The 24,165-nt window shown below is 54.1% G+C and overlaps 1 long non-coding RNA gene across 1 annotated transcript; it reads left to right on the forward strand.

Moving 5' to 3' along the window:
• Positions 1-2,557: 2,557 nt before the first annotated feature.
• On the forward strand, positions 2,558-22,960 carry LOC147914095 (uncharacterized). Its single transcript, XR_015555713.1, has 3 exons — positions 2,558-3,034; positions 22,312-22,471; positions 22,754-22,960. It is a non-coding gene; the product is annotated as an uncharacterized LOC147914095 (long non-coding RNA).
• The last annotated feature ends 1,205 nt before the right edge of the window (positions 22,961-24,165 follow it).

Consider the following 24,165-nt stretch of genomic DNA (forward strand, 5'->3'; position numbering starts at 1 on the left):
GAGGAAGACAAGGTGACAGGAGAAAAGGGAGGACTAGGGTAGGGAGAGAGAGAAATGAGGCTTTTGAAGGGGCACAGACACCTAGAGATTGTCAGGGAGAAAAAGGAGAGCAAGTTGCAATGGTTTTTAAATGTTTCAGTTACCAAGATTTTTTCCTTTCGATAGTTGGGGGACACTACCATATTCCCTGTGTCTGTGTTCTTGTGTGCATCTGTGCGAGTCTCTGTGTGTGCATGTGCCTGTGATCATGGGTGTGTGTCTGATTGTAACTGAACTCAGCGGGTTCCTCTCTTGGTGAATGCGGAGCAGAAAAGCCCAACCAAGGCAGAAGTAGGTGAAGAACGGTTTATTGATTGCACAAGCAGTGGAGAACACCAGGGATAGCTCCCAATGCAGCGTCTCCCCTAGCTCAGTGCTGGTGGAGACTTTATACACAAGAGAGCAGAAGATACAAGATTTATTTGTAACAACTGTTTAAGAACCGTATTCATTTAGGGTGCATGCAGGTAAACATGCTATTACATACATGGTGTAATCTAAAAATGGCTGTTTGGACCCTCCCAGAGGAGGAGAATTTAAGATGCTAATGAGTTTAAGGTAGCTTTAGGATGCTTGGGGCTGGAATATTTTGCAGGGACCTTGCTGCAAACGTGTAAGTTTCTCTGTAAGATAGCAACTTCTGCAAAACAGAACACACAGTTTCTTCTGAAAAACATTTGACAGACCATGTTAGTTGTTGACCAGATCCTCAGTAACCCTTTCTTTGCCTGGTTCCTGGGTCATGTGATTACATGCCATATGTGGACGGGAAGTTGAGGAAGTTGGGAGATCCATATAGGATGACTTCTCTATATCTCTTGGTAACTGCCAGAGACTGAGAAAGCAAGGGTGTTGCCCTGGGGGTGGACATTCAGGGTGGGATTGGAGGCTGGTGTTAGGGCTGACTGGTGCTGTTTTGCCTGGGGCCTGGAATGAACTCCTAACAGCAGCCACAATTGTAAAGCATCTCATTGTGGGGTGTACCTCCAGAGAACTGAGTCTGGGACTGACCCCAGGAACTGTCTGCCCCCTGGCTACCTAACTGAGCACGGAGAAGCAGGGCCTGGCTTGGAGGAGAGAATTTCTGGCAGGACCCCCACCCCCACCCCCCGCTCCGGGTCGGAAGGTGTGTACCCCTGCCCACTCCTTCTCGAAGTCTACCCAGGTACTAGCCTCTCCTTGGACCGTGCTGGACTGAGAAGGATGGGGCGTTGGTGGTTTGGGGGAGTCCCTCTTCTCTGCCCCCTGAGCTCTGCTGCTGCCCTACCCGCAGCTGACAGCAGAGGGGGCCCTCGGCCTTGGGATGGAGGTCGGGGCTGGCAGGACTGGAGGCCGAGCTGGGGGCGGGGCGAGGTGTGGGATTTTAGCCGAAGGAATTGGAAGCAGGGGCGGGGTGGGAGGGGACTGGACGGGTGAACTAGGGAAGGGGGCGGAGCTGCTTCGGGAACTTTTCCGGCTGCGAAGGGCTTTTGAGCGCCACAGCCTCCGTGCTATATGTAAATGATACAAATTATTATGCAACCTACAGCTCGATTCTCAGTTGGCAACATGGATACTTTTCCTAACGCTGTTGGAACAGGTGGGGAGAGACAGCTGTGCACCCCTTCCCTCAGGCCCAGGGCTTCCACTCAGGGAGACGGGAGAGGTTCTGCCGCTTTCCCGGGGCACTCGGGGAAGAACAAGCTCTGTACTCTGGGCTGGGACTTCCTTTCGGAGCTTCAGTTTTCCCCTCTGTAAATGGGGGTCATAATTTAGCCCTCCTCGCCCCGCGGAGAGGACTAAAGGTGGACCCCCGAAATCCTGCTGCTTGTTTCGAGGCTGAGAGCGGGACAACATGATCTTCACCCGCCTTTTGGCCTTAGTCCACAAGCCCCTAGCCTGTCTTTTGGCAGAGGAGGCCAGGAGCGCGGATTAGGCGAGCCGTTGCTAGCGGGCGTGGCCGGCGGTTGCTAGGCTCGAGGGACGTTGCTAGGCAACGCTGGGCGGGGCTCACGTTGCTAGGCCGGAGTACGAGTCTCCAGGGACCCATGGGCCACCTAGCTCCCTTCAGTTGTAGTGGACGGCGCCCCACGACGCTGCTCTCCCGGGGACTTCCTCCGGGCCTCAGCTTCCCCCGGGCTGGACACCGCCTCCAAGGGTCCTTCCGGTTCACACCCTCCGCGACTCCGTGATCCTCTGGGCTCTGGAGCAAGGAACCCTGGGTCTTTATGCACGTGTCTGTGCGCTTGCTTGTGCGGTGGGGGAAGGGGAGTCGCTTTGGGGTTTCCATAGCAACCCCTCCTGTGTCACCCCATTGCTCCCAAAGGTTTGAGCCAGTTCCTGTACAAATTTACATATATCTGCATGTCATTAACATAGAGGCGGGGCCGAACTTGTTTGGGCAAAGATCCCTGGATAGTTCCCTTTGCTTCTGTCTCATCCTGCCTGATGGGCACGTGGGTGAGTGTTTTGCATATTAATATTCCCAAATTAGGGGTAGGTGGGTAAACTGTAATAGCGACCACCGGCTCCAGGCCCTGGGTCAGGTCACCTTATTGAACCATTAGCATGAATCTGTCCAGGTACCCCTGACCAAAGACACCCAGCCTCCCCAGGCAATGACAGACCTGATTGGAATCCCAGGTCTGCCCTTTCCTGTCTGTGTGGCCTTGGGCAAGTTTAGTTCCCCTCTTGTTGGCTCAGTTTCCTTCTCTGTACCTGGGGATGCTAATCCCTAACTCATCAGGTTATGTGAGGGTTCAATGAGATGCCTCTTTTGCATACACTTATTGCTGTTTCTGGCACACAGTAGGCACTCAGTGGTAGCTCCCTCCCTCCTTCCATAGAGCCCAGCTCCTCTCAGGACCCAGCTAAAGCAAATCTACTTGTTTTGCAGCTGAAGACATGACAACCAAAGACCAGGAAGTACTTCCAGATGTCAAGGCAGACTGGATTTGAGGCACAGGATGAGGACTATGGGTTGGCCCGTTTGTCTTTCTTGGAGGCTGGAGGCCAGGTTGGTGAAGCATGGACTACCACCCCCTCACCTCCCGCCCCCACCCCCAACCATCACCACCACCACACACATTTACACTCTTACACCCTTGTCTCAGGGGTCAACTGTTTCCAGAAACCTTGCTTTCCTGTCTCAAAGGCACAGGAGCCTGAGGCGGCTGCAGCAGTGGCAGCCGAGGCTGGGAGGTGGTGACCAAGAAAGTCTCCTCCAGGACTGAGATGTCTGGGGTGGAGCAGGGTCCAGTGGAAGGCTGAGGGCAGAAACTGTGCTTGGCGAGCCACATATCTGAGCCTTTGCCAGAGAGGACTGGGGGACCCTGGGGCCACTCCATTGCTCTTTCTGGGCCTCAGTGTCCCCATTGTGGACAATTGGGACTCCTCTGCCGGGCAGGGGGAGGCAGAAGTCAGCTCAGTAGAGAGAACCCCGTCACTGCTGCAGCTGTGTAGCAGTGCCGTGGAGGAGGTGAGGTCCCTGATTTGGGGCTGTGAAAGCAGAGGCTGAGGGCTCCTTGAGCATGGCTGGGATGGAGCAGCAGATCTCCTCCTGGAAGTTCTTGTTCTTATTTGAACTCTAATTGTTCCAGAAAGCCTCTTCAAAAGCTGGGAAGTCCTTCCTGGGTCTAACTTCACCTTCCTGCTCTGGCAGAAGCTCCTTGTTGCTCTCCTTTCTCCCAGTGGCTCTGGAACCTTAACAGCTTGACTGCTAGGGTCGGAGGGGAGGCAGAGGAGGCGTTAAAGGAGAACCTGTTCCACTCCTTGTTGGTCCCTTAGTCCTCAATTAGGTTCAGATATTTAAAATAAATGAGGTTGGCTCCTATCCTGGGTAGACAAAAGTTGTTGGTGATGGAGAGGGAGTGTAGGAGCTGGATTTTGATTGGTTGGTTGGCTTCCTGGAGGAGGAAGGATTCCATGGGGGCAGTACCCTGCAGTTGTCACTCTGATGGCTGTATGCAGGATTGCTGTCTACTGGCGGATGGCCGGGGGCCAACTCCTTTCCTGGTAGCCACCTGTGCTCCACAGGTAAGGCTTCCAGGGACAGGCTGAGAGCCTGGCAGTGCCCGGCTGGCCCGCTTGTGTCCCACTCTGGGGGCCAATTAAGTCTCCATCCCTAGCCGCGCCGATTAACAGTTAATAAGGCAGCAAACACCTGCAGCTATGGAGGCGAATTAAGAGCAACAGTCGGCATAATACACAACCCGATAAGTGAGCAATTAACAACCGGAGAAAGATTAATAGAAGCAATTACGTCCTACTCAGAGCTCTGTAAATACGACTGTCAATGGCTGGGGGATCAGTCCAGTCTCACCTGGCCCACCCCGGGCCACAGCCTCTGCCGGGAGGGGAGCCAGTCCAACCAGCCTGTGGATTCCAGACCACAGAGCCATATACACATGAGAAATGCACATAGATGCCAACATGCACGTAGGCATACATATACAGACATGCTAAGAGAGACAGTCCACAAAATGCAGTCACACAGATACACAAATCCCCCTCTGTCACCCACACTCACATTCACACAAATGGGTACACACAGCTACACATAAGTCCTGCTAGAATTACATACAGACATACGCGGAAAAATACCCGCAGTGTCACAAAGAGACACTTCTCTGTTTTACCCAGAGCTAGAGCCACACAGAGTACCAGATATACAGTGACACACATATACAAATTTGGACATGTAGACACATACAACTACATAGTCATAAGTTCCCCTAGGCATATGGCATCTGCCCTCCTTTGATGCCCAGCTTGCAAAGAGTCATCCACAGTGAGTGAGAGCTACAGCAGGGCATTGGACTGAGAGAAATGGAGTGAGGGTGGGAGGGGACGGAATGTGTGTGGACACTTGCAAGCATGTCTGCATGCATGTAACTCTAAGCATGTGTGTCCTTGTAAGAGTGTGTTTTACCAATGTATGGACACGTTCCTGGGTGTAAACACGCATGTGCCTGTACATCCGTGTGCCTGGATGAGGGTTTGTGTGTCGTGATGTACGCATGGGTATGTGTATATATGCATGTGTCCAGTGGATCTGTGGCTACACATGTGGGTTTCTGGTTCATGTGCGATGCTATGCCAGTGCCCACGTCTGGGTAATTGTGTGACTGTACCTCAGAGTGGCTTATGTGTGTCCTGTCTCTGTGCTGGGGAAGGGGAGGGGAGTCTCTACGGGATGCTTCCCGGGGAGCCTGGGAGTTCTGATGATGCCTGAAACCACGGTCCACCTCCAGGGAATGGGGCTTGAGGAGTCAGGGAGCCCCTAGGACTCCTCGGGCTGACTGGGTTTTCTCAGAGGGACTTCCAGGCCCTCGAGTGGGACTCGGCACTATTGGGTCTTACCCAGACAGGAGGAGAGAAATGAGAACAGTTTCTAAAGAAATGGACCTGGAGGTTAATTCCTCCTGACTGAAAAGCCGAGCCAGGAATTCACTGAGAATGGGCACCTTCCTCTCAAGGCCACAGCTCGGGTCCCCACTGGGCCTGAGCCCTCCCAACTCCTGTCTCCACCTCGGAGCTTCCCATGGAAAAGCGCCAGACCAAGACCCATGCACTTAGCCCACGGTCTGGTCCGCATGCCATCATACACAGAGACCCCAGACCACGAGGATACAGTCATGCAGACACACACACATAGACAATCACGAATACAAACACATAAAGTCCTACTCACAGTCACACCCAGACTTACCGCCCACACACAGTCTTACCACACACTCAAAATCACACACACAGGGGCACACGTGCAGCGATGCTCACACACACCTGCACTCCCACATGCCCACGCTCCCATCACCCTCTGAGACGAGCCTAGTGCCAAGCCTGAGGGCCCAGAGGGGTGTCCTATGACGGGTCCCCCCACCTTCTCCAACAGCCTAGCCAGATGGCAGAGGCCGCCAGGCCCCAGGAGAGCTCTCCATCACCGATAACCCGCCAGCTGACAGGCGGGTACACTGAGGCCTGGCTCTGCTGGAGGGGGCAGGGGTGTAAATAAAGAGGTAATGAGGCTCACCAGCCTCCCCAACCCCCTACCCTAGACCTGGATGCCGCCTTCTCCAGGGCCCCTCGTTGCTGGGCAGGGGGGAGCTTCTGGGCAGGGACACACAGACACAGAGACACACACTCAGACCTCCACAGGACACAAAGGACCCAGATACAGACAGGCACGGCCCCTCCCCAAGCATGAGCCGCTCACCACAGCCAGGGGTGACCTTGTAGAGAGCCTGGCCAGGTCCCTCATCTACTTCTCTGCCTGCCAGCATCTGATGAAAGCAGACAGGAAACAATGATGTAGTTCAGGGAATCAGCTCTGAGGGCCCCCAAAGCGAAAACATCTGCCTGTCAGTCTGTCTTCTGTCAGTCAATCCAGCCTGCTGTTTGACTTTCATTCATTCATTCATTCAATCTTTGTTTTTCATTTGTTCATTTGTTCACTCATTCATTCAACCAATACGGACATTAAATAAATCATTACACTCAGTCCAATGACCTGGCTGCCCTCCTGGCATCCTAGCCTGGGGGTGTTTAGCTGGGGAGGGAGAAAAGTGGGATCTGGGCTCTGAGGGAGGAGGGGGAAGGAGTGGAAGGGATGTCCCCATCCCTTACTTCTTCCTCAGTCTCTCAAAGTGAAAGAAAAGGTGCTTCTTCTGCAGCTGGTGGGAAAAAAGCCAAATCCCAGGCTAATAGATAATAATAGCTAACACTTATACGCTCTCACTCTGTGCCGGGCTCCATTCTAAGTGCTTTACATGAATTAACTCACTTCATCCTCATAACAACTCTATGAGGCAGGTACTATTATTAACCCCACTGGGGGGCACAAGGAGGTTAGTAACTTGCCTAAGGTCAAACAGCTTGTCAGAGCCACCTCAAATGTTTAAAGAGCCTAGGGCAAGAATACAAAAGGAGGCCCCCAGCCCTCTACCCCTCCTGTGAGGGGCCTTGTATGCAGGCCTGTGGACGCCCCAACACTCTAGTCCCTGCTTGGTCCACACTCTTGGCAAATAGCCACCTTTCTGCCACCCTTTGGGCTTGAGGAGAAAGGATGTGGGAAATAGGCCACCCAGGCCCTGGCAGCTGGCTTAGGGCTGTTTGGGGAGGGAGTTCTGGGGTCCTAAGTTGGGGTATGGTCTAGAAGGGGCTGGAGCTCCAGGTGGGCACAACCCTGTGGGCCTGTGGACCTTCAGATTCTTTATCCCATGCAGAAGAGGGCCAAAGTGGGGGACGGGGGGGGCAGGGCAGGGGCCTCGGTTGCCCAGGTCTGAGAGTATTGGAGTGGCAGATCAGATCAAGATATGATCCAAGGCACTCTGGCTAGAGTCAGCTCTTAACCAGACTGGTGAGGACTGTGGGGGTCAGGGGCTGATGGGAGGGGCAGAGTTCTACCTCCCCCTCCCCACTCCCAACTCTGCCCTTACCAGATTCAGGCCATTCCCACCCAGCAGCATGCTCTGTGCCCAGCTCTATCAGGGTGCCGGGGGCTCTCAAGGATGACTTGATTCTCAATCTTATCGCCCCTCCCACCCCATTCCCACTGACATCCCCACCCCTCCTGCAGCACGGATTAGGGAAGAAGTGGAGGCTCCTGGGATTGAATGGAGACGGGTAACATCAACACATTCAGCTCCCTGCCTTGGTTTCCCTGGCCCCAGGATTCCTGCTCAGTCTGCAGAGGTTTTTTCACACAATTACCCAGGCTAGGAATTTCGATCTCCGGTGCCAGCCAGGCCCTTGTTATGCAAATATAGGCAAATGAGATGCAAACGGAGCAGTCCCAGATTAACAGAGAAATCCCCAGCAGCTGGAGGAGTCACCATAAAGTCAGCTCCCTCGAGCTCCCCAGAACCCCCCTCCGCCAGTCTCCGTCCACCCGGGTCTGTCTGGTCCCTCCCTGTCCTTGCCACCACTGCTCTGCCCCCGTCGGGAGCCATCTGCTCAGAAACAGGGAGGGTCTGGACAAGGGGGGACACCAAGGTCCAGGCTTTCCACCAGCTTCCAGCTTGAGATCTCTGCCGTCCCCCCACTTTCAGGAGATCCCGGCAGGGGTGGGGGCTATGGATGGGTGGGGCTGGGAGATAGGGGGAGCTCTGTTTTAGCCCTGTAGAAGAGGGAATTCACACAGAGTTGAGGGTGAGGGTCGCCCCTAAGATGCACACACGTCAGTCAGACACAAGCCCCACACACTCTACCGCAGAAATCTGGCCACGCCCCCCACCCCTTCTTCCCCAACACACCACAAATTAAGCCACAGGCATCAACAGGCTGGCGTAGCAGGGCAGGCTGTGTCGCCATTCCTGGGGCCTGGAGGGTGGAGGATAGTGCTGGTAGAAGGACTCTGGGTCTGTGTGAAGACAGAAGGGAGTAGAAAATCCTGCCCAGGGCAGGACTCTGAGGAAGGAGGCTGGAGGTGTGTAGAAGAAGCCTCGGCCTGGGCAGTCCCTACCAGAACCCTCCAGGGGGGTGGAGGCCGGCGTCTATGCCTTCAGGCACTGCCCCGGGGGAGCCCGGCCCGCTGGCTGGCCCAACCAGCCCAGGCCCAACTTCTAAAAATAAGAGTCGAGAATCTAAGCCCCTGGTTGGTTCTGCAGGAGCCTGTTGCCTTGGCAACCCCTTCTCAGAGGCCTCCCTCCTGGCTGGGCTGCCCCGTTTGGCTGCTGGTCCCTCTGCCAGCCCTCTGTCCTGTCCTCCTGAGGAGGGAGTGGGGGGTGAGGGGCTGGGGGTGGAGCAGCCGGGAGGACCTTGGGGGCTCCAGCTGAGCACAATGGCCTGAGTGTGAGACCAGTCTGGGGCTGTCTGACTGTGGGTGTGTGACTGTGTGTGCGACAGGGCCTGTGTCTGACAGCCTACGTCAGGCTGTGTCTCCGTGTATATCGCTGCCTGTGACTTGACTCTCAGAATCCCCATGGGGACTGTATTCTTTCTCTGTGGATCCAGGTCCATGTGTGTGACAGTACATCTATGTCCTGTCCTAGCTGTGGCCTTTCTATGCCTGCTCTTGCTCATGTCCCCCCAATCCCCGTGGGCTTTCCCTTAACCCTACCCACCCCCACTTTCCGGGGGCTGCAGGCTGGGAGTACAGAGGCATTGGGGTGCCCAGGGTGAGGCAGAGGTCCGGTGTGGTGACTGGACCAAGGTCAGCGTCTCTTCCAGGGTCTGCAGCCAAATATCAAATAAGCCCCAAATCTGCCCCTCTGGGGAAATTGGGGAGAAAGCCACTCTCGCAACTGTGCAATCTAAATCTCTGCGTGCGCGCTGTGTGTGTGCGCTACAGTCATGGGCAGAGGCAGAGCCGCCCCGCCCCCACGTAGCCTCCCCTCTCCAATTAATCACCAAGTCCTGTCAAATCTCCTCATAATCACTGCTCCAGCCGGCCCCTCCTCTCTTCCTCTCTGCCACCACCACCCAGCCCAGGCCAGCCCCTTCTCCACCCAGACGATGCAACAGCCTCCTAACAGCTCTCCCCCCGCTTCTAGGTTCCACATCTTGCCTCACCCTATCTCCCATGCCCTAACCCCTCTCCATTCTGTGGCCAGGATGATCTTTCTAAAACACAGCTCGGATCCTGTTACATCCCCTGCTTAGGACCATCAATACTCGACTTTATTCTCAGGGCAAAGCACCAGCTCCTCAGCCTCGTCTTCCAGTCTGCTCTGCTCACCGCCTGGGTTTACCTGTTGCCCCTTCACCCAGCCACACAAGCTACCAAGAGTTTCCAGAAGAGGTCAGGATCTCTTCTACCTCTGTGCCTTTGCATATACTGTTTCCTAGCCTAGAACCAATCCTCCCTCCTTTGGATAAAGCTTACTCGTTCTGAGACTCAGCACAGGCATCACCTCCACCAGGAAGACTTCCCTGACTGCCCCCAGGCTAGGTTAGGAGCCTCTGTGTTCTCATAACATCCTGGGATGCCCACACACATTGCATGTATTTCTAATGACTTTTTCCCAAAAAATTTGTACGAGATTTAGAAGAAACACAAAAGTATTGATTGAAACAAAAAATCACCCATAGTCCTCTCAGATTAACTCTCGGTTTATTTCCTTCCAGACTTTCTTTCAATGAATTGATTAAATATTTTCTTTCTAAAATTAAGGACATCTTATATGTATAGTTTGTTTCTTGCTTTGTTTCACTTATCATTATATAGTGAGCATTTTTGCCAGATTATTAAAAATTCTTCAAGAACATGACTTTTAATGGTTACATAATATTCTTATATATGGCTATATCATAATTTATTTAACCAACGCTCTATTGCTAGACATTTATGTTGGTTGTAATTTTTCACAGTTATAAATAATGGCAATAAGCATCCTTACGTGTGGTTTTTTTTTCAACATCTTTGGTTATTTGTTGGATTGAGTTCCTAAAAGTAGATCCACAGGACCAACGGGTCTGTCTGTTTCTAAAGCTCTTGACACCATGGCCCAGTGGCCTTCCAGAAAAGTTGTTCTAATTTACTCTTCCGTCAGTGGAGTCTGAGGGCGCCTCAGATTTCAGTTCTCACCAACACTGGTGCTGTCTTTAAAAAAACAAACTGTATTAATTTCAGTAGGTAAAACTGCATCGTATTGTTGTTTTAATTCGCACGTCTTTGATTGCTGGTGAGAATGAACCTTTTGTGTTTCCTCTTTTGTGTCATGCACAGATCACACTGAGCTATAATTATGTTTTTACATCCTGCGTCTTCTCACCAAGCTCAGCTCTTGAGGGCAGAGCGTGTTTGGGTCCAATTCTCTATATCAGGAGCAGGGTCAGAGGACGTGTTCTCAGAGTACCAGATGGATTGAATTGAGGGTGTCTTCAACCTGAGCTTGGACAGTGGGCAGACCTGGGGTCAAGCTTAGCTCTGAGGCTTGAACTCGGGCAAATCATTTCACTTGTGTGGGCCTCAGTTTCCTCATATGTTAAGTGGGTTTGAGTGAGGATTCAACACAATAAAGAGTGTGAAGAGGCACATAAAGGGCTGTGAGCAAGTGTCTATTATTTGAGGTCTGCTCACGTTTGGGATGCTGGCTTTGCTGAGGGAGGAAGGAACGTGCAGGAATGGCCGAGTCCCCCCTTCCAGAGACAAGATGGTGCCCAGATGCTTCTTGGTCCAGAGGTGGGCAGGGAGCATCGAGCGAAGGGTCTGGGCAGGACTGGGCTATGGCAGCAGAGAGGCCCAAGTTCAAGATCAGCTGAGACAATGGGGGTTGTGCCCTTGTATAAGTCCGAGAGGGGAACTGCTGACTCTGTTCACATCTGGCAAGGTTGTGTGTTGTGGGCTGTTACCACACCTGGTATGGTTTAATCACCATCATGGGTGCCCACTGAACAGAGAGGGAGAGCACCTCTGCCCTAGTGGCACAGCATCTCTTCCTGACATTGGCCCTCTGCCACAGGGAGCATCTTGGAGACAAACCCTGGCGGGGGGCACCCTTACCCATTCTGGCTCAGGACATGTTCCAAGACAGACACGCACAATTTCTCTGCACATTACCAGCCTAATGATACTGTCATTTGGAGTCTGGAAATGAGGAGAAATCGGCTTTTTCTTGGTAATTAACGTGAGTGATGGGCCTTGAGATGGAGTGGCAGACCCCCAAGTGAGAACCAAGCTCCCAGGAAAGTTAGCTAGGTCATCCCCCTGCCTCTGGGAAGGTCTGTATTCCATCCCTGGCCTCTGCTTGGTCTCCTTTAGATAGGACAAGACCCCCACCCTCTGACCCCCTCCCCCATTAGTCTTCCCTTTAGGGATCATTTTAGGGGCTGAGCCCTGATGGTCAGATGGTTCCTCCTTGACTCTGCCCACAGTCCTTCATGCTGCAGTTCAGTTTGCTGTGCCATTGTCCTCATGAGACTTGCCTTGTTGTTGTTGTTGTTTGGTATCCTTAGCTTAGTAGGGGCTTTCTTTATCTCATTTGTTGAAAGCAGAGATGAACACACCTGGATAAGAGTGGGTTGAAGTAAGGTGCTCCGAGTTTTGTGAGGGTGTTCAGGAAAAAACCTGGAGGGATGGGGGCAGAGCTTGGCTCCAGTGGGCCGAGGGCTGAAAGCTGACTCCACTTTCTTTTCCAAGTGCAGCATCTCCCAGATTCAGGAATACTTCTCTGGTTCCCTGCCTCAGTTTCCCCACTATCCTCAGGGAAAAATGTTTTTATCCCATCTCTTTATCTTCTCTGTTCATTCATTTTCTGTGCTGGATGAAGGAGACATGGAGTGAATCTGCTCCAGGCCCTGCCCATGAGCAGCTCCGAGTCCAGTGGGACAGGCAGGTGCTGATACCAAAGCTCCGCTACAGAGTGAAAGGTCCCACAGAAGCGGAGGTTACAAAGGGAGCTCGGAGGGGAGAAGAACTGGTGCTTCCTGGAGGAACCTGGGAGGCAGGGGAGGGGCCTGGAAAGATGCATTCAGTTACAAGGGAGGGGTGTTGGCAGAGCAATCCACGCAGAGGGAACAGCATGGTCAAAGGCTGGAAGGTGAGAAAGAGCCTGGCACCATCAAGAAATGGGGTCTGGTTCCTAGGACACAAGGTGTGGAGGTGAGAAAGACAGGGAGAGCTGGGAGGTCTTCAGGGGCCAAATGGTAAAGGGCAACGACTGCTGAGGTGGGGAGTCTGAACTTTATCCTGAGAGCACTGGGGAGCCATTGAGGGTTTAAGCAAAGGAGGAGTATGGTTGGGTTTGTTCCTTTGGGTGGTCACTTGGGGAAATATGGACAGGGGATGGAGGACAGGACTGGCAGCTACTGCTATAGTCTCTGTGGTCCGGAACAAGGGCAGCGGGTTCCAGAGATGTTAAGAATGGAGACCAGATGGGACCCCATGGCAGCTGTCAGTGGGATGGGTGGTTGCCAGTGATCCAAGGTCAGGAGACCAAGATGCATCTCAGCACAGTCTCCTCCTCCCACCCTGAGCCCCCCCGTGGCTCCCACGGCCTCCAGGAGAATGTTTAAATTCCCAGTCTGGCCCTACTTTCCTCTGAGGCCTCAGCTCCCCCCACCATCCTGTGCTCTGAGCCACTGGTTTCTCTGTTAGTCCTGAGCTCATATGACCCATTCCAGCATCCAAGCCTTTATTCATGTTAATTACCATCCCCCCATATCTTCCCTTCTCGCTGTCCCCCCAGATCCTCCCCACCTCCTCAGTGAAACCAGCCCTGTCTGCCTCAGCTCCCCTCTATCCCCACAGCCCACCTTCCTTCGCTTTCTTCCATGCCCTTCTCTTAGCAAAGGCCTGGGCAGACCATGTCATCAGCATAAACAGTAGCTTAAAGATCCTTAAAGGAGAACTGCAGACTTTGGTCCAAGTCAGGGTAGAAGCCGGCTCCCACCCTCCAGGGCCTCTGATAGGGGCAGGCCGGGTGAACAGTCTTGTCTGCAGCTATTTCACCTCGGCCAATGGAGCTGTTGTTATTGCTCCAAATTAGGCACCAATTTGCCCGTGTAATTGTTTGCTAATTGGCATGAAATCCTAATGTAATTAGTTGGGCCCCTTATCGGGGAGCCCGGGGAGCCAGAGGCAGTGGGGGGCCGCTGGAGCAGGGAGGGTCTAGGAGGCTGGGGAAATGTGTCTGAGAGAAGAGGCCCTGAGCTGCCATCAGGGCTGACAAGGGATGATAGAAATGGCAGAATCTCACAGTTGAAAGGGCCTTTGGAGAGGCCAGCAGTTGCTGCCTATCTTACAGATGGGGAAACTGAGGACAGGCAGGGGGAGGCACCTCCTGGGGGCTGGTGGCAGAGCTGAGCCAGATATCCAGGTCACCCGTCTACAGTGACTACAGCTGTGGTCTGGCTGTGGGTCAGGATGGCATGACCTCTATTTCCAAATAAAGGAGTCCTTTAGGGGGAAGGTAGGGAAAGGGGGGAAGGCTGTGGGTACCAGCCCACTTTTTGAGCAGGCAATGCAGTGGGCAGAGGGCCTGGGAAGGATGTCAAATGGTTAAAGTCAGAGGAGAAAAGGGGGCAGACAAAAGGCTCTGAGCCTCTCCCTGGGGAATGACTTGGGCATTGAGAGGGAGGATGGGGAAGCTGGAAAGCCTGGCTTTCCTCCCTCCGCACCTATGGGCAGATCCCCCAAGTTCCACCCCAGGCTTTTTGCCCCTTCTATCTCTCTGGAAAGGGTCTGGCAAGGGTGTTGGAGCCAGCTCATGCCAGCTTGCGAGAGCCGATTGTTAAATGTGTGGGAATTTTGCCAGCCAGTTGACTTCACATTGGTAGTTTAAATTGGCCATCGTGGGAGCATTTACACCATGGAAATTGGCAAATGCTACACGTCAAGGCTACACGTCCCCATTTGCTATCCAGAGCCAGTTGTTGAACAGTTAGCAGCAGACACTGAAACCAGCTGAAATGTCATCAAAGAACCTCAGAGATTCTGATCATGTTAAGGCTGGAAAGTCCTGCTAAGATGTTGTCCCTCCAAATCCCAACACAATGGGAAACTGAGGCTCAGAGGCCACCTAGGAAGTCTGTGGCCCTCCAGACTCTCAATCCAGGCTCCCTCATTCCCTAGGACTGATAACAGGTGAGGGGGCTGCAGAGTTACTTGAGGATTCAGTCTCAAGTGAGAGGAAGGAAGCACCAGAGGCGGACAGGTTGGCTCTGATGGCCAGGATGGGGGCAGAGGGAGCCCAGGGGACCACAGGAGGTCATGTTGAAAGGGGCTCCTGTCAACATCCTAGCCTGTTTCCCTGGCTCTCTCCCAGGCAGGAGGGTAGTTTGGCAAATGAGGAGAGGCTGTGGGCCCAGGCAGGACCAGGAGGAGAGGCAGCTAATACCAGGACCATTCTGGGATGCCATTTTAGTCACATGATCCCCACGCCCCACTCCCCATCCCTAGCAGCCAGTCTCTCCAAAATTGACTCTCATGCCTCAAGTTGCTCCCCATCCTCTTCCCCGCAGTCTATCCTTAATCTCTCCTACTGCATCAGTTCCCAAGGTTCCACTCTCTCTAATCACTGTCTATACCCAAATCTCTCCTGTTTCCTGGTCACTGTCCCTGGATGTCCTGAAGGCACCTCAACGCAGCATGTCCAAAATAGGAATCATCGACTTCCCACAAGTCTTTCCCCATCTGGGTAAATGGCACGCTCCCCCTCAGGGCCTTTGCACTGGAAATTTCCCTTATTTGGACAGCTCTTCCTCCAAATATCCCTCATGTCCTTCAGGTCTCTGCTCAGACGTCACCTTCTCAGAGACACCTTCCCTGACCCCCTTACCTAAAGTAGCCCCCTGTGCTCCTCTATCACTCCTGCCTCCCTACCCGACACTCTTTTCCTTCTTTCTACTTATCAACACTAACATGCCATGTATTTTTATGCTTTTGTGTCTGCCTCCCCTCCCCCACTAGAAGGTAAGCTTCACAGAAACACAGCAGTTATGTGGTCAGGTTCTAGAAGTTCCTTGAGGTCCTAGATTGTATCCATTTCACTCACTCGTGGAAAGACACTTTTAGTAGGCTCTCAAGAAATATTCATTGAAGGAATGAATGAATGAACAAACAAATGAGCCTCTAACCAGTCCCCTTCTCCAATCCTGACTCCTCAAATCCACCTTCCAGTTACCCCAGTTGTCTTTCCTTAAATGAACTCTACTGTGACTCTTTCCTGTCCAAAACCTTTCATAAAGCTCTGTTGCTTTCAGAGTAAAATCTACCTCTGGTTTAGCTTACAAGGCTTTCAGTGATGTATTTCCAGCCTGACCCCAGCTTCACATGTCCTCCCCCAGACCCAGCCCTCCCCCCGGCACGCACAGAGCTGTGCACAGAGCCTGGATATACTATCTGTGCCTCTTTATGGTGCTCCCTCAGCCCTTAGGTGATCCTCTGCATTCTCAGACTCATTTCTTTCTCTCCTTTCTTCAGTCGATAGTGTTTTTGGAGCAGCCCCTTGGTACCAGGCCCCTTGCTGAGCCTTGCTGGGAGGAGTCAGCCCCCACCCCTTCTCAAAATGCTCCCAATCTGGCAGGGAAGGAGGATCTGACACCATCATCTCATCCCTAGTTCCTCTTTTATTGTCCTTTGAGCATCCTGACATCACCTCCCTGTGCCCAGCCAGGCCCTGGGGGCCCCCCATGAGGAGGCAGCCCCTGGCTCTTGCCTGCCTCTGGCTGTGGGATGGCACATTATGGGAATAACTGGATTTGGGGTCTTTGTGCCCCCCCCGCCTTCCAGCTTCTGGGAGAGAGGATGCAGGGTGAACCATCCCTGTCAGGGCCCAATCTAGGGCCTGCCAGAGTAAAGGGAACATGGAGTGACTCAGGCTGCCCCTTTGCTCTAGGACTTCTGAGCCTCATCCCCCTTCATAGGGTCCAAAACCCAGGGAGGGGTAAGGTTGTTCAAGTGAATGTGAGATGTGCACATGAACTTGCCTGTGTCTCTGGATTATTGTGTGTGTGTGAGTGTGTGCACTCCTAGATGTGCACCAGTGGGCCTGCCCCCTGAGCCCAGTGTCAGGGGCCTGTCCCACATCCTTGTGTGTGTTAGGTGTGCTTGGGCATGTGCCCAGGTGTCTGAGTTAGGGCTCATGTGTGCACGTGCCTGTTAAGAGACAGCGCCCCCTAGGGACCCGGCAGTCCTTCCTGCCCTCTAGCTTGAGTCTCTAGTGCAGCCACAGGTCGGTGAAGATCTCACAGCAGCGCAGGCCTATTGCCCAAGATGGATGAGCTGCTCCCATGCCCTGAGAAGAGTGAGAGCGTGAAATGGGCGCCGCTCCGGCCCTCTGGCTAACGGCCCATCCTCTCCGGCCATTGCCTCCAAGATTCCATTGAGCGCCCGCGGGTCGGCGAGCTGGGCCGCTAGGGGAAGAGCGGCGAGGGGGGCGGGGTGCCCTGGGCTGGCGACGGGCTAGCTCGCCCTCCGGAGTCGGCCTGGCCCGAGGTCTCTGCGAGGAGAGGGCCGTTCACACAGCCTCCTGCGGGCGCCCACGAAGGGCCAGCGGCGGCGCTGACACACAGCACGGGGCGCGTGGGCGGCAGTGTGGGGCGCGGGCCTGCTTTCCCCGCCCCCACCCCGCGCTCCGTGCGCCGTGCCCCGACCGCACGCTCACGCTCACCCATTCCGGCAGCTGCACGCTAGCACAGACACACCTACCCCCGCAGGCGCAAACGCTTGCGGAAACACACCATGACACAGACACCCAAGCACACAAACGCACGGACACACTCGCAGACTCACGCAGGGGCTGGGGGGCGGACACAGAAAGACAGACACGCGCATAGACTCGTTCCTACAAATGTACGCCCACACAGACTCACAGATGCAAACGCTCGTCCACACGTGCGCAGACACACTGACACACCCTCACACCCCTGCAGACGTCCACTCAGTGACAGAGACAGCGAGCACCCAAACGCACCGACACACACACGCTCGTAAAGACTCGTCCTAAAAATACACGCAGATGCAAACGGCTGTCCACAAGCGCGGACAGACACCGACACGCTCCCGGGCACGTTCTTACAGTGACGGAGACCCCCTAACACTCGGGCTTACTGACACTCACTTGCAGCCCACGCAAGGGCTCCCACAGAGGCGCAATCACACAACACGTTGACCCAGACACGCGACACACGCAGGCGCGTATTAGCAGACACACCAGCGCCGCACACACCATCGCACAACGCAGACGCACACGGGCCCCAGCCGCCTTTGAAATTCAAATCCCGGCTCCCTTCCGCCACCGGCGGCCCGCGGCCCCGCACCCCGCCGCCGCCTCTGCTGGCTCGGGACTCATTAGGGCTGCCACCCCGAGCGGAAATTAAAATTCATTTCAGGGGAGACCTGGGCAGGGCGCGGGGCGCGCGGGCGGCCTAGGCGGTAGGGCCCTTTGTAAGAGGGGAGGGGTGCTGGGCACCGCAGGAGAAGGAGCCCCTGTGCCTCCCGCTATGTGATCTTGACCCGGTGGCCGGCAGTTTCTGGGTTCCCTCAGGAGAGCTCCCCCCACCGAGGCAAGTGCAGAGCTCGCCAAGCTGGTTGGCAGTGTACAGCATGGCCAAGATCTCAGCCTGGGGAGGTGGGGGAGGCTTCCTGGGAAGCATTAGTTCAAAAAGTCCCGAAAGACAAGAATCACAGTGTCACACGTACAGATCTGCAGACATACACAACACACTAATCCACACTCCTCATGGAGGCACATATATATAACACCGGGGCCCACCACCACTCACAGACACACACCAAATAGTATCATACACAGCCTTCCCTCCCAACTTGAAGGCCTGCCAACACCTCCAAGCACACACAGGGACACACACCACAGGCTGGCACACAGCCAGATGTATACCCAACACTGACACACAGAAACACAGTCACACATAGGCCTGCAAAAGCCATACACCCTGACTCATACCCCACCCAAAGGCACAGACACACACAGGCTGAACACGTTCCCCTACACACACACACAGGCTCACACACACATTGAACGCAAAGAAACATCACACATTCTGGTTGCACCCACACTCCAACAACACACAAACACTGCCCTGTCGACACCCCACATTCACCCAGACACTGAGTGGGTGCAAAAACCCTGGCATCACACACGTGTGCATTCTACACCATACATATATGGTATGTGTGTAGCATTCCATACTGCCAGTGTGCCCCATGCCTGCCAAGTGTCCCAGGCCCTCCCTGAGGGATTCCCCTTCTCCCTCCACTGGGGAAGGAAGCTGGGAGCAGCTCTTCTCAGGCCCCCCTGCCTGTCCACCAGCCTGGGTGTGTGGATACAGGGTATGGTGCTGTGCTTTCTGGGTGTCTGGAGTGGCTGCCAGGGCTCCTTGCCTTCAAGACCTGCAGCAGGGGAGTGCTGGGCTGTATGGTGCATTCTACACCATACATATATGGTATGAAACAGAAAAATAAATGCACGAAACACCACACACCCTGCTTATAAGACACACACACACACAGAGCAGAGATCCCCAGAGCCAGGCCCAGGCTTCTGACGTACAAGGCCTAGGCAGACACACACAAAACCTGCGCACAGGCATACCATATACACACACAGACTCTCCCCCCACACATTGACGCACACAACCACCCACACGTGTACCGGAGCTCAGCCCCACTCACTCCCACTCTGACACACAGAACACGGGCTCGGCGACGCACCCCAGGGCCTCTCCCCTCCAACCACAACACTCAGGAGCCTTCTCCCCCCCCCAACCCCTCCTCATCCGCAGGCCTCGCCCCCAAGCCGGGACCCCCAGAGATCAGAGTTGTGCCAGGGTTGGCAGTGAGACAGAAGGCCCAGCAGTGACTGCTTTATTGCCAGCATGAGGTGGTGTATGTTCAAGCGAGAGGGATGTTCTCCTGGGGTATGTCAGCGAGGAGTGTGGTTGTGCCTGCCAGGGAGGTGTGTAGGTGTCAGTGGTCCCGTGCAATGTCCTTCCCAACACCCTCAGCAACTCTGACTGCCTCCCCCCAAATCTGGGAGTCCAGCCCTCAGCCTCTTCTCGCAGGGACCATGCCTGGGAGTCAGAGCCCTCAAATCTCTCACCCCGAGGGAGCTGGTCTTCTCTGGAAGATCAGCTCTAATCCTGAAATAAATTATTTTCCACATTTGGCGCTCGGTCTGTCCTCTAGTGGGTGGCAAGGAGGATGAGACGAGGCAGGACTGAGGCAAGGCCTTCTTGAATGAGGGGCGGCCTGGGTCCTCTCTCCAAGCCACAATTTCCTTGTCTGTGAAATCGGGGCCACCACACCAATTTAAGGTGTGGTTGTTGCGAGGGTTAATTGTGACAAGTTAAAAGCAGCTGACACAGTGTCCAACCCACAGAGGGGCTCAAAGGATGAGCTGGTCCCTCTAGACCTCTAGGTCACCACTAGTCCTGCTGGCTATGCTCATTGTGTCCTGTTTGGCACAAGTCCAGTCCAGCAGGATCCAGGTGGCACAGAGCCTGGGGCAGAGAACTTGGGGCATCCCAGATGGTGGGAACACACTGGCCCCCCACTGCCAGTGTGCCCCATGCCTGCCAAGTGTCCCAGGCCCTCCCTGAGGGATTCCCCTTCTCCCTCCACTGGGGAAGGAAGCTGGGAGCAGCTCTTCTCAGGCCCCCCTGCCTGTCCACCAGCCTGGGTGTGTGGATACAGAGTATGGTGCTGTGATTTCTGGGTGCCTGGAGTGGCTGCCAGGGCTCCTTGCCTTCAAGACCTGCAGCAGGGGAGTGCTGGGCTGTCTCCTGTCAACCTGCAGGGATTGTGCCTGACCTCAGCCTAGAGCGGGAGGTGACAGGACTGACAGATAAACCAGACAGGTCCCCACTGGACCAGAAAAAATGGAGGGAGGTTGTGTCCTGGGCTTGTGTGTGTGGTTCTTTATGTACCTGTGTATCCCCATCAAGTGTCTATGTCTGTGGGCCAGTGACTGTGGAAGTGTGTGGATATGGGTTTGTCTGTACATGCATCCGTGTATATACGTGTGTGTGTTTACACAGACATGGGAGGCAGAAACAGGAGAGGGGCTTCCAAATAAGGAGAGGAGGTGCTGCAGAGAAGTGGATCCAGATTCAGTTTCTCCGCAGGGATCACGCACACACACTGTCCTGGTCACACGGTGGCTCTGGCTGCCTCCTTCGCTGCAATGATCTCAGCAGATAAGAACTCCCACTGGTATGCCTCTCTTCCTGGGAGGAGGAAGGGGGCACTGGGAAGGTCTCAAGGTCAGGGCCCGATTCTGAGTCATTTCTGTGTCCCCAGAACCTGGAACAGCCTGCAGCCCTGAGTAATTCTGCAAGGGGTCCACACTCATGCAGCTGACATCTCCCCAGGTCTGGCAGTGTGTGCGGCACTTCATCTTTATCTTTCATGGGACTCACGTCAGCTCTGCTAGGTTGGGATCATTATTTCCATTTTACAGAAGAGAAAACTGAGGCTTGGAGAACATAAGTGACCTGTCCAAGGTCACACAACCAGTGAGGGACACAGGCAGAAGTCCAGATCTGTGTGGTCTCAGGGCCTGAACTCTCTGGTTCATCACATGGGAAACTGTAAAACACTACTTTATTGGGCAAACATCAACCAAGGATCACAGACTGGAAGCTCCGTGAGGGCAGGGCCTTTGCTTGCCCTTTCACCATTCATTCACTCAACAAATATTTACTGAGTACCTACTACATACCTGGCATAGTGCTTCTTGCCAGGGGATCCAACTGTGAGTGAATGGACAAGGTCCCTGCCTTTATAGAACTCATAGTCCAGCGGGGGAAACAGATGACATGTGTGTAAATAGACAACTTATTTTCAGAGTAATGAGTGCTACGAAGGATATACAACAAGGCCATGGGATAGAGCTACTGGGGGTGGGTAGGGTTGCTTTAGAAGTGTAATCAGGGGAGGCCTCCTAGAGGAGGTGATGTTGGAACTGAGACCTTCCTAATGAGAAGGAGGCAGCAATGATAAGTGCTAGGAGAAGAAGGGTTTGGAGTTTTCCAAGAACAGCCAGGAGATCTGTGTTACTGGAGCATAGTGTGAGTAGGGGGGAGTGGAGATGGCTCTGGAGAGGCTGGTAAGGGCCAGATCATGCAGGGCCTGGAAGGTCACCATGCTAAGTACAGTGGGTAGCCATTGGAGGGCTTAAGAAGAGGTGCTCTGGGCCGGCCTCGTGGCTTAGTGGTTAAGTGCGTGCGCTCCGCTGCTGGTGGCCCGGGTTCGGATCCCGGGCGCGCACCGACGCACCGCTTCTCCGGCCATGCTGAGGCCGCGTCCCATATACAGCAACTAGAAGGATGTGCAGCTATGACATACAACTATCTACTGGGGCTTTGGGGGGAAAATAAATAAATAAAATCTTTAAAAAAAAATAAAAAAAATAAAAAAGAAGAGGTGCTCTGATTTACATGTTAAAAAGATGGCTTGGTGGGCTCCAGAGAATGGATTGGGGTAGGACGTAGAAGTGGGAGCCCGGAGATTAAATATGATGGTGGCTTGGACTCTGGTGTTGGCAGTGGGGACGTGAAGAGTGAATAGATTTGGAATATTTTGGGAGGTAGAAGCAATGGGATGTGCTGATGGCCTGGATCCCAGGGCCTAGAACACAGTGAACAATAAATATTTGTTGAATGAGTGAGTGAAGACACCTTCTTGGTGCCAGGCTCTTGCGCATACCCTCCAGTATAAGACATGTATGTAAAGATCACCCAGGACACTCAAGGTCTTCTCCACCCTCTGCCTCAGGGGCCTGGGGCCAGAGAATGCAGGCATTACCCAGAGGGCTGCACACAAAGCAGACACTGACCTGGGAAGATCTGGCTGGGGAGCAACAAATCCTCCCTTCTCTCCCTAATCTACAGCACCAGAAAAATGACGAACCCCTAGCTTGGCTCCTGACCCATTTGGCATCTGCAGCAGGAAGGATGGAAGTTAGACAAGCAGGACTTCCTGCAGGTGGAGAGGGCCAGTCCACCTTTTCCAGGATACCCCTCCAGGATCCCTGACATCCAGAGCAGTGAGGTATTTGTCATATGAGCTCTGGGGCTGACCCTGGTAAAAGACTGTCACATGGATTTGGGTGTCTCTGGGTACATGTTATGAGCTCCTGATAGGTGTCGTGGGGGACTAGGAGACTTTGGTACCCAGAGCTTTGGGTTGCTGTGGGTGCCTGGCTGAGTGGCAATGGAGGGAGGGGCAGAGGGAGGGGTGCTCCTAGATCCCGGCTGGAAGGAAACCTGCCCAGGCTCTGGGCCAAATAAATCATTGGGAAGGGAAGAAGAACATTTTCTCATCTGTTTAAAGGGCAACGAAGCATGGCGGTGGCTGGCCCAGCGGGAGGCAGGCTGAGGCCAGGCGGCTGAGGCCCCGGTTGTTCCCCTCCTCAACCCACCATCCTCTCCCGAGCTGCCCCACTGAGGGCTGTGCTGCCTCCCGACTGGGCCACTGGTGGTTGTTACTGTTAACAAAAATACAAATTAATTGGTAATAAAATAATTATTTAAAAAGGCCCCTTTCAGAGGCATAGCTCTTATTAATCCATATCTTTTTTCTTACTGGAGCCCAGGTGAGGGCATTTATACCATTTCACAGATAAGGAAACAGAGGCCCAGAAAGCTGAAGGGACTTTCTCAAGATCACCTAGCATGGCAGTGTGAGAGCCCTAGAGAGCCTGACTGCTGGTTGCCTATGTGGCTCCATCCCATGAGAGGTTCCAGAGCGAGCCCCAGCGGGGCTAAAGGGCTGGGGTCATTGTCCTTTCCCCAGTCTGTGTGTGTTGGGGGGAGGCGAGGGGATGTGTTGAGGGGAGGCGAGGGGATGTCCCTTCACTCTGCCCAAGACCTCTGTGCTCAAGCTCTGGCTGCTGCCCCTTCCCCTGTCCTGTCTCAGCCCCAGGCTCCCCGGAGGCCCCTCCTGGGGCTAAGACTTGTTCTTCCCACCCCCGCCTGGGCTGTCAGAGAAGTAATTTCTCTTCAACCAGCTGGATTTGAATATGGAAACGATTTGTAATTACTCCAAGTCCTCCCGGGCGGCATTATCACCAGAGTGAGTCTGGAAGGGCAGGGGCTCCTGGGAAAGGAGGTGGGGAAACCCTGATGCAGGGAGGCACCTCGGGGAGAGCCTTCCAGAGGTTTGCCCTAGTCTAGACTGCTTTTGCACAACCCCTGGGAGGCCCTGCTCTCTCCACTCAGCTCCCACAGCCCTTCCTGCCTTGCTGACCTCCCCACCCCTCCCCGGTGAGCCCCTAGGGACGGGGTACCATCTCTGTCAGTCCCTCACTCTGTCTGACCACTTGTCTTTCCTAGGGCATACATTTTTGTGGCTGAATGAACGAGGTCAAGAAGTCAGAGGGCTACCAAGGAACAGAGAAACAGACAAAACGCTGTTGTCTATCCAGCCAGCCCCTCTGATTACCCCACATCCAGCTGGATCCTGGGGGGACGGGGAGGGCCTCAGGGATCCAGCTGCATCACATCTGCAAGAGACCTGCTGTGGTTTCTCTGGGCTCTGGGTCTCTAGTACACTAATATCATGAATATTCATAAAGAGGGAGGCAGGCTCCCTGTCGAGTGGAAGGGGCTGGAGCTCTGAAGGACAGGGTCCTAGAGGCTTCTGAGGGCCTGTCTTCACATCTCTGCCGGGACCTCATGTCCCAATCACTCTCCCCACCTTTGCCTACCTCCTAAGGCCTCAGCCTCAGCCACCCTATTGCTCCT

This window comes from Ceratotherium simum, chromosome 22 (assembly GCF_057802395.1).
Source record: "Ceratotherium simum simum isolate JZ-2026a chromosome 22, ASM5780239v1, whole genome shotgun sequence".
NCBI classification, from domain to species: Eukaryota; Metazoa; Chordata; class Mammalia; order Perissodactyla; family Rhinocerotidae; genus Ceratotherium; species Ceratotherium simum.